At 40.3% G+C, this 9,724-nt stretch overlaps 3 non-coding genes across 3 annotated transcripts; 1 reads left to right on the top strand and 2 right to left on the bottom strand.

Moving 5' to 3' along the window:
• Positions 1 to 6,846: 6,846 nt before the first annotated feature.
• On the bottom strand, positions 6,847 to 6,919 carry TRNAR-CCU (transfer RNA arginine (anticodon CCU)). The gene has a single exon. It is a non-coding gene; the product is annotated as a tRNA-Arg (tRNA).
• Positions 6,920 to 7,337: 418 nt separating this feature from the next.
• On the bottom strand, positions 7,338 to 7,410 carry TRNAR-UCG (transfer RNA arginine (anticodon UCG)). The gene has a single exon. It is a non-coding gene; the product is annotated as a tRNA-Arg (tRNA).
• Positions 7,411 to 7,760: 350 nt separating this feature from the next.
• TRNAR-UCG (transfer RNA arginine (anticodon UCG)) lies at positions 7,761 to 7,833 on the top strand. The gene has a single exon. It is a non-coding gene; the product is annotated as a tRNA-Arg (tRNA).
• The last annotated feature ends 1,891 nt before the right edge of the window (positions 7,834 to 9,724 follow it).

The following is a 9,724-nucleotide window of genomic DNA, read 5'->3' on the forward strand; positions in this document are numbered from 1 at the left end:
TAAACTGTACATACCCTCTGACCCAGCAATATCACTACTATAAATATGGCCCAAAGAGATGAAAGGGAAAAAAGGACCTATGTATACAAAATTATTTATAGCAGGGTTTTTCTATGTTGGCAAAGAACTGGAAACTAAGGAGGTATCCATTAATTGGCAAATAGCCAAACAAATTATGGTATATGAATGTAATGGAATACCATTGTGCTATAAGAAAGAATGAAGGGGATGGTTTCAGAGAAACCTGGGAAGATTTATATGAATTTGAGATGCAACATGAAGCGAGCAGAACCAGGAGAAGAATTTGTACAACAACATAACAATAGCTAGCATTTATATGGTGCTTTAGAGTTGGCAAAGCTCTTTACATATGTTATCATATTTGTTCCTACCCTGAGAGGTAGGTGCTATTCTGTTGTTATCCCCATTTTACAGATGAGGGAATTGAGGCTGAGATAAAATGACTTGCCCAAGGTACAATGCTAATAAGTGTCTAAGGAAGTATTCAAACCCAGGTCTTCCCAACTCCAAGTCTAATGTGTTAACTATCTATGGCACCCCCTAGCAGTCCAAATTATAAAGACAAACTGCTTTGAAATATAATCAACATATAACCAACCAAGACTCCAGAGGACTAATGATGAAGCATGCTACCCACCTTCTGACAGAAGGGTCATGGAGTGCAGATTGTGAGATAGATATGTATGCATGTTGTATGTATGTATGTATGTATGTATGTATGTATGTATACACATATATGTATATAATAATTCCGTGTGTCTTTGAGAGATATGACCAGTGGGAATTTGCTTAACTAGGCATATTTGGTACAAGAGTTTTGTTTTTCTTTTTTTCAGTGGAGATGGAGGTTAAAAGAGAAAAACAGATTTTTGTTCATTGAAAAAAATTTAATTAAAAAAAGAAAAGAAAATCAGCCTGGGAGAATAGTTGGCTGAAACCAAGAAATGGTGGTCATCCAGGTACATTTTTTTTAGTGAGTTGGAAATACTACCACTTTTCCCTCTCTGTTTTAATGCCTTTAATAAGGATTAGCTGAACTGAACCAAGCCTGGTATGTGAATGCCATGGGATATTATTGGCCTGTAAGAAACGGTAAACAGGAAGGATTCAGAGAAGTATGGGAAAACTTATATTAGAGTGAAGTGAGCAGAACTGGGAAAACAGTCTATGCCATGACTACAGCAATATAAACAGAAGGAACAGAATACCCAAACAGAGCCCTGCATCATTATAATGACCAAGCTTGGCCCTGAAGATGAGACTCTGACCCTTCCTTTCTTTGGAGAGGTGAAAGACTGTGGGTATGGAGCACTGCATTAAAATCCTGTTGGACTTGCTTGATTAGTTGTGGGGTTAGTTTTGCTGAACATCAAACTGCTTTTTTTCCTCTTTCTTCCCTTCTTTGTTACAAGGGATGGCTGGGAGTGCAGGAGTAAAGATGGCATAAAAGCAAAATATATCAATAGAACATTTTTAAAAGAAAAATAAAAAATAGCAACAAAAGAAAATCACTTTGGCAGCTGTGTAATGGATAGATGAAGACTAGTTAGGAGGCTGTTACTTCAGTAGTCCATTAATGAAGGCCTGAACTGGGTGGGGGACGGGAGTGGCTGTGTGAATGGAGAAAATCGAACATATAGAGTATTCAGGGATCAACCTTTGGTCTAACATGTTGGGGAATCATCCACTTCAAAAAGGGTGAAGTGGAATAAGGAAAGATGGGTATGGAAAGGGATCCTACCACTGTCTTCACAGGGTTGCCTCCCTCACCTTCGCAGAAATTACATTGCCCTAGAATTGATCTGTTTGAATATGCAATCCTATATTCCCCATTAGCAGCAGTTGGCTTTTTCTCCTTGTATGGTATATTGCCGATCTATCAGAATAAATACTTTTACTACGCAATAAACAAGTTAACTTTATGATCCCAAGAGATTCTTTCTTACATAATGATTTACAATGCCCAATTATATTGGGCAGTACATTATATTGTAATTTCTATAATTGGGCAATAAATTATATTGGGCAGTAGTTCATTTTTTTAACATTCTTTTTTAAAGTTTTGAGTTTTAAATTTTCTCCCTCTCTCTCATCTCTCCCCCACCCATTGAGAAGGCAAGCAATATGATATCAATTTTACATGTAAAGTCATGCAAAACACATTTTTGTATTAGCCATGCTGCCAAAAAATAAACTCCAAAAAAATCCAAGAAAAATAAAGAAAGTGAAAAAAGTATCCCTCAGTCTATATCAAGTTCATCAATTCTCTCTCTGGGGGCTGATAGCATTTTTCCATTGTGGGTCTTTGGAATTGTCTTTGATCATTTTCTTGAAAAGAGTATCAAAGTATTTCACAGTCGTCATTACAATATTACTGTTACTGTGTACAATGTTCTTTTGGTTCTGCTCACTTCACTTTGCATCAGTTCATACAAGTCTCCCCAGGATTTTCTGAGAGCATCCAAGCAGTTAATTTTTTAAAGTAACCTTGATACTAACAGGTATTGGGATTGGTTTACAGTCAGAGTATAATGCATATGACAATGATTGAAATAGCCATTTTTGCTACTGATTAAGCCCACGCAAAGGCTTTTGAAGAGCTTCTAGCTCTTTTTCTTATATTTCTAAGCTCCTAGTCCCACCTCGCCTTCATATAGACAGGCTCATATCCTCTTCATTTTATTTTCCAAACCAAACATCCCTAATGAAAACTAAGAAATATGAACATAAAAATGATGACAGTGTGGAATTTTACATTGCAAGCTGTTTAAAATAGGCTTACATCAAGAATGTGTCATGAAGTTCGTGGTTTGAATACTACACAGGCAACTTAATCTGTTTCCTATTTTGATTACATTCCAAAAATTCCCAAATCTTATGGAATGCACTGTATTCAAGCTATGCCTTTGAGTTCTCATAGGAGGCCCTGCCTACTCATTACTTACAAGGAAAAAAGATTGTTAAAGGAGCTGAATGGATTTAGTATCTAATCAACTCTCAATAAACTGCATATTATGACCACTCTCCCACTCTGGAGGGGGAGGGAATAGAGTTCAAATATTTTAGGCTTTCTATATAGAGGGAAATTGTTGAAATAAGTTCCTATTCAGATGTGTGTATATATAAAATCCAGCTGACTTTTAATCATAAATTAACTGAAATGTTAAAATAAAGCAAAATTCTAATTACCCTGTTCAGAGGCCACTGAATTTCCATAGGAATCTTTTTTATATCATTTTTTTTCAAGTTTAAAATACATGAAGACTTTTTGGCTCCCATATAAGCTGTGTAGTGGACATTCCAACTAAGGAATATGCAATCTGAGTCAGTAGGGGATGCTATTTTGACTTCATTAGATCCCCAAAGCTATTTTCAAAACCTAAACTAACTGTTAATTAACTGGGGTATAATAGTTAAACAATCATTTGCCAGAGGAAGACAGCACCATGTTCCTCAGGCAAATATTTGTTCCTAGTAAGGGATGCTCCAATAGGGGGTTTCAAAGTTATACTGTGCCATCAGTGAGATTTAGCATAAATCATTAGAAGCTTCTCCAGTTAGAGCAAGGAATAGTTTACCTGTCAGATTTATGGAGAACAGAAAAATTTATGTCCAAACAAGCCATAGGGAACATTATGAAATGCAAAATGGATAAATTTGATTACATTAAATTGAAAAGTTTTTGCACAAAGCCAATGCAACCAAAATTAGAAGGGAAGCAGAAAACTGGGAAAGAATTTTTACAACCAGTGTCTCTGATAAAGGCCTCATTTCTAAAATAAAGAGACAACTGAGTCAAATTTATAAGGATACACAAGTCATTCCCCAATTGCTAAATGGTCAAAGGATTTGAACAGGCAGTTTTCAGATGAAGAAGTTAAAGCTATCTACAATCATATCAAAAATGCTCTAAATCATGATTGACTAGAGATGCAAATCAAAGCAACTCTGAGGTACCACATCACACCTATCAGTCAGGAAAATGATAAATGTTGGAGAAGATGTGGGAAAATTGGAACACTAATGCATTGTTGGTGGAGTTGTGAACTGATCCAGCCATTCTGGAGAGTAATTTGGAATTATGACCAAAGGGCAAACTGGGCATACCCTTTAACCCAGCAATACCACTTCTAGGTCTGTATTCCAAAAAGATCATAAAAATGGGAAAAGGAAGGGGCAGCTAGGTGGTGCAGTGGATAGAGCACTGGCCCTGCAGTCAAAGAGGACCTGAGTTCAAATTTGACCTCAGACCAAACACTTGACACTAGCTGTGTGACCCTGGGCAAGTCACTTAACCCCAATTGCCTAAAAAAAAAAAATGGGAAAAGGACCCCCACGTACAAAAAATTTTATAGTAGCTCTTATCGTGGTGGCCAAGAATTGGGAATTGAGGGGATGCCCATCAATTGGGGAATGGCTGAACAAGCTGCAATATGTGAATGTAATGGAATACTATTGTTCCATAAGAAATGATGAGTAGGTAGAATTCAGGAAAACCTGGACTTACATGAACTTGATACCGAATGAAGGGAGAAGAACCAGGAGAACATTGTACACAGTAACAGCAACATTGTGCGATGACTTAACTTTGACAGACTTGGCTCTTCTCAGCAATACAAGGATCTAAGATGATTCCAAAAGACTCATGATGGAAAATGCTATCCACATCCAGAGAAAGAACTATGAAATCGAAGCATACTATTTGCTGTCTCACTCTTTTTTTTTGTTTTGTTTTATGTCTTCTTTCTCATGCTTTTTTTGGGGGGGGGTTGTTTGTTTCTTCTTTCTCTTGGTTTTTCCCATTGGTTCTAATTCTTCTTTTCAACATGACTAATGTGAAAAATATGTTTAATATATATGTATATATATATATATATAATATATATGTATAATATATATGTATATGTAGAGCCTATATCAGATTGCATGCCAACTTGGTGAGGGGGAGGAGAAAGAGGGGGAGAAAATTTAGAACTCAAAATCTTATGAAAGTGAATGTTGAAAACTAAAAATTAATTTATTTAAAAAAAGAAGTTTCTCTAATTATCTGATACTGTTGTCCTTAGGAGACTAAGTCTGAAATACACAATAGTTTCCGACAATAACAATGGATGAAATAGGTCTTTAATAAAATAAAAATTAAAAATCCCCAAAAGGGCATTTTTGTACATTGACATTTGTTCACATTTATATGGTAATTTAAGATTTACAAAGCACTTAGGTGCATTCTTCCATCTGATATTCACTACAAACCTGAACAGTAGGGGTTATAAAGTATCCCCTATATTACAGATAAAGAAAGTGAGGCTAAGGTTAAAGGATCTCTATGCCCCCAGTCAGTAAGTGACTGGGGCTTCTCTGTCTACCTTTGTAAGGAAATTCTCCAATTTGTAGCCAGGCTTAGCAAAGTGAGGGAAATGGTTAAAATAAGGAATGAATCATCAACAAAATTTAGACTAACATACCCAAAAAATGGAGTGTGGGCAGGAAAGTATGCATAGTTTAGAGTGACGATTGAAGGAAACACCTGGGAGGGGAATGGTGGTAAAGTGAATGAAATGGAATATTATGGCCCTGTAAGAAATAATAAAAGATGATTTCAGAGAATCCTTAAAAGTATAAACTGGAGCATAGAGAAGACTACAGAACCAAGGAAACGACTTGTACAAGGACAGCAACACTGTAAAGACAAATAATTTTGATGCATGCCATGACCAGAGGTCAGGAATAAAGCATATGGCCCACCTCCCGCCAGAGGGGTGAGGGGCACTTTGATGCCGAAAGAGACACATTTTTGGACGTGGCCACTGGATACACATGGGCTTCATTAGCCTTATTTTGTTATTCTTTATTGTGCTTGGGTTTTAATTGGGATGGAAGAGGGAACAGAGTTAGTAACTAGGCAGTTTTAAAGTAACGTGCAGAATTTATTATATATGAAACAGAGATTCCCTGTTGGATAAAGAATCCTCTTTCTGTATCAACTGTATATACAGAAGTGAAAATTTAGGGGAGAGGGTGTAAAACACTTAAACTAAAAATAAATGTATGCTCTCTGTGGAGCGGCTTTCTTTGTGGATAATCTGTTCTTGGGTGTGGGGGTGTTTAAAAGTTCAGAACAAATTAATAAAACTAAACATACATACTATGTATATACGTGTGTGTGAATGTGTATGTGTGTGTATATATGTGTTCTTATACACACACACACTCACACACACTCACACTCACACTCCACCCAAAGGGGAATTCTTTCTTGATGGCTAATCAGTTGGGGGGGAGGGGGAGTGGGACGAGGGGAAATTGGGATTTAAAAGCTCAACATTTAAAAATTAAATTAAAAAAATAGGACTAGATGGGGAGGGGCTTCTTTATAACTAATCAGAGTTCTTTGGGGGAGGGGATGCTTAAAAATTGAGAATAAAAACAAATTTAAAAATGTAACTGCACCAATGTGCGCTTCTTTCTTGGTGGCTAATCAGTTGGGAGGGAGGGGGGAAGATTAAAAAGTCCAGAATTTTTAATTTTTTTTTAAATGTGGAAGGTTTCTTTATAGCCAATTAGAGTTCTTTAGGGTTGGGGTGTTTAAAAGTTCAGAATCAAAAAAAAATCTTAATACATATGCACACGATGGAGACTTTTCTGAGAGCCTAATTTGGGGGGGGGAAGGGGGGCTGTTTAAATGTTCAGGGTTAAAAAAATCAAAATTAAAAAATGGACCAGATAGGAGGAATTTCTTTTTTTTCTTTTTTCTTTTTTTTTAAATCGATGGCTTTAATCAGAATTCGGAGCCAACAAAAAATAAAGAAAGGTGAGCAGCCGCTCCACCCCAGATGGGACTCGAACCCACAATCCCTGGCTTAGGAGGCCAGTGCCTTATCCATTAGGCCACTGGGGCTTCCTGTAGCGAACGGCTGATCACATGCCTCTTCATCGTCGCACCGCGCGCCGCCTCTTCACCTGGACCCGAGAGCGGGGGATGGGTCCCAACAGCGCAAAAACCCGAGCCCAGGCTTTCTAAGCCGCCGAGAGGCCAAGCAGAGAGTTGACGATTTAAGTGTTCCTCCGCCCGTGCGGCCTGACGGGGAGCGGGGTGGGCTGCGCCGCTCCTCTCCCTCGAACTCAAGCCTTACTAAACCCCCAGAGAAGCGTCGGCGCGGAAGGATCCCTAGGAGATGCCGCTTGGAACCCCTACCGCGTCTTGGACTCGCGCAAGCTCTTTGCTCCGGCCTCTTGTTTGTTTCAAAACATTGCATCCTTTTAAATGCAAGCGCAGGATTTGTTTTCTCCCCCATTCCCCGGGAATTAAAACAATTCGACCACGAAGGGACTCGAACCCTCAATCTTCTGATCCGAAGTCAGACGCCTTATCCATTAGGCCACGCGGTCCCTATGGGGAAAGCATCTTGAAAGAGATTAGTTCTTTGAATTGGGGTGGAGGCAGGGTGTGACTCCTGCAGGAAAATCCTTGGGCTCTCTCGGGATCCCTGGGGCCGTTGCATGCCATAGGCACTGGGTGTGAGATAGACTTGCATTTCAGAACCTCTTCTTTCCATCTCCCCAAACCCCCTCCGTCCCTGGCTCTCGTCTGCCTTCCACATTCGAGCTGAAAGACCCTCTCCCCGCCCCCCCCTCTTCCGCAGCTTCAAAAATTGCAGAAAAAAATAGCGGAAAAGCCCTCGAAGCCCAGGCCTTTCCATCATACCTGGATGAGGCCGCTGCAGAACACTTTTGTAGGCGACCGCGTGGCCTAATGGATAAGGCGTCTGACTTCGGATCAGAAGATTGAGGGTTCGAGTCCCTTCGTGGTCGGGTGTTATTTTAACGTGGAGCTATACTGACCTCTTGGTAGTAAATGCTCCTGCTGCGTTCGCTCCAGAATGTTTGGAGAGGAGATGTTCCCCCTTTGCCAGGGAAAACTCGCTCCCCAAAGCGGCTTCCCTGGACGCCCATCCTGGTCTGGTCTCACCTCGGCTGCAGCACCTAATGCTTCTGATTTCACCGCGCCCAAGTGTGCAAGATGATGAGCAAGTGAAATACTAGCCATACGATTCTTCTGCTGGGGCGTGCAGTGGGTAGCACCACATATCCTCTCCAGTGCAAGCAATGGGGCCTTTGGGATAAAATTTGGAAGCCCCTACGTGCTATTTGATGGTCAAGGTCGAAATCCGATGATGCATCTTAGCTTTGGTACAGCCATTAGAAAGGGTGTGGTTCGGCTTCGAAAATACGAATGGAACGTTTCCATGGATACAAGGTGACACTTGGAGCCAGCAAGAGGGAAGCTAAAGAGGTTGTGGAGCGCTAGGGCAGCAAGATTTGTCCTGGAAGAGGTTAATACCAACTTTACCCAACCCTTTCAACTCACCCTCTTGGGTTAGCAAAGACCACGTGACTTTCTTCTTCTGTTGCCCCAGTAGCCTAATGGTTAAGGCGTTAGTCTCTTAAGCAAAGTCTCATGGGTTCGACATCCCTAGTAGGGTAAAATCTTTCGCCCTTTTTGCAACCGAAAGTAAATTTCCCAAATGTAATTCTCTTGCTGTGTGTCTATTCTTCGAGGCTGTTCCTGGATTTGTCGGGTCCAATTTACTACCCAAAAGCAGATTTGCATTTTTCTCTCCCCAAACAAGTATTGAGTTTTTCCCTAGCAAACACCACCTCTTACTGGTCTTTTCTTGCAGTGCTGGTGAGAGAGACCACGTGATTTTTATACATGATTTTTCGGTTTGTGAGTCAAATGTTCACTTCGTGTTTGAGGGTAGACCTTGTGCCCACATTCACACCCGCACAACTTAGTGCCCTTGCAGAGGAACCATAGGGTGGTCAGGGGGATGTGCTCACGAGGCTGCTCTGCCCTGTTGGTTGTGCCGTGAAGCCTCTCCTTAGGTGTCCTTGGGGACCAGGTTTGCTTCAGCACCTCAGTTTAGGAGGAATTGACATTTCCCCAACAACTGCCAGAACTTTGGGAGGGCAGTTTGGGCATTTCTATTAGAAACTCTGCTTCTAACTTTGAAAATCTGGGAAACTCTGACCAATGCAATAGCCAACCATGATTGCAGAGAAAAGAGGTGAGTACCCACTTCCAGACAGATAGGTGATGAACTCAAGCTACAAAATGTTTTGCTTGAGTATGCGTATTTGTTAGAGGGGGTTGGGTTTTCTTTTTTTTTTTCTCAATGGGGGTGGGTAGGAGAGAGAGTAGGATAGGAATAGGAAGAAAGAAAAGGAAGGAAGGAAGGGAAGAAGGGAGGAAGGGAGGGAGGGAGGGAGGGAAAGAAAAAAAAAATTAATGCACAGAAGGAAACCGAAGGAAGACCAGAAAGAATAACAGACAAAGCAAGACAGCTTGTTAATAACAGGTAATAGTAGCTATCATGTATATATCACTTTAAGGTTTGCAAAGTGCTTCTTCACAACAGCCACGAGAAGCGAGTGCCATTATTGTGTAATGCAGAACATTATTTTACCATTTGGGCAGTAGGGCCCTTTGGGCCATGGAAGGCAGAAATTGCTGCTTAATCTTGCCCCAGACCTTTTTCCTCCTAAATCTAAACAATAGTGAAATGTACTCTTGCATAGCTTAGCACAGCCCATACCTCCAGTGCAAATGGATAAGAAAGCTTGCAATATAATTGCTTTGGATAATTATGTTTATACCAGAGACCAGGACACCTGGTCTGGTTTGTGTGATCCCTGACCTGTA

Source organism: Phascolarctos cinereus, unplaced genomic scaffold, assembly GCF_003287225.1.
Source record: "Phascolarctos cinereus isolate Bilbo 61053 unplaced genomic scaffold, phaCin_HiC Scaffold_5;HRSCAF=322, whole genome shotgun sequence".
Lineage (NCBI taxonomy): Eukaryota > Metazoa > Chordata > Mammalia > Diprotodontia > Phascolarctidae > Phascolarctos > Phascolarctos cinereus.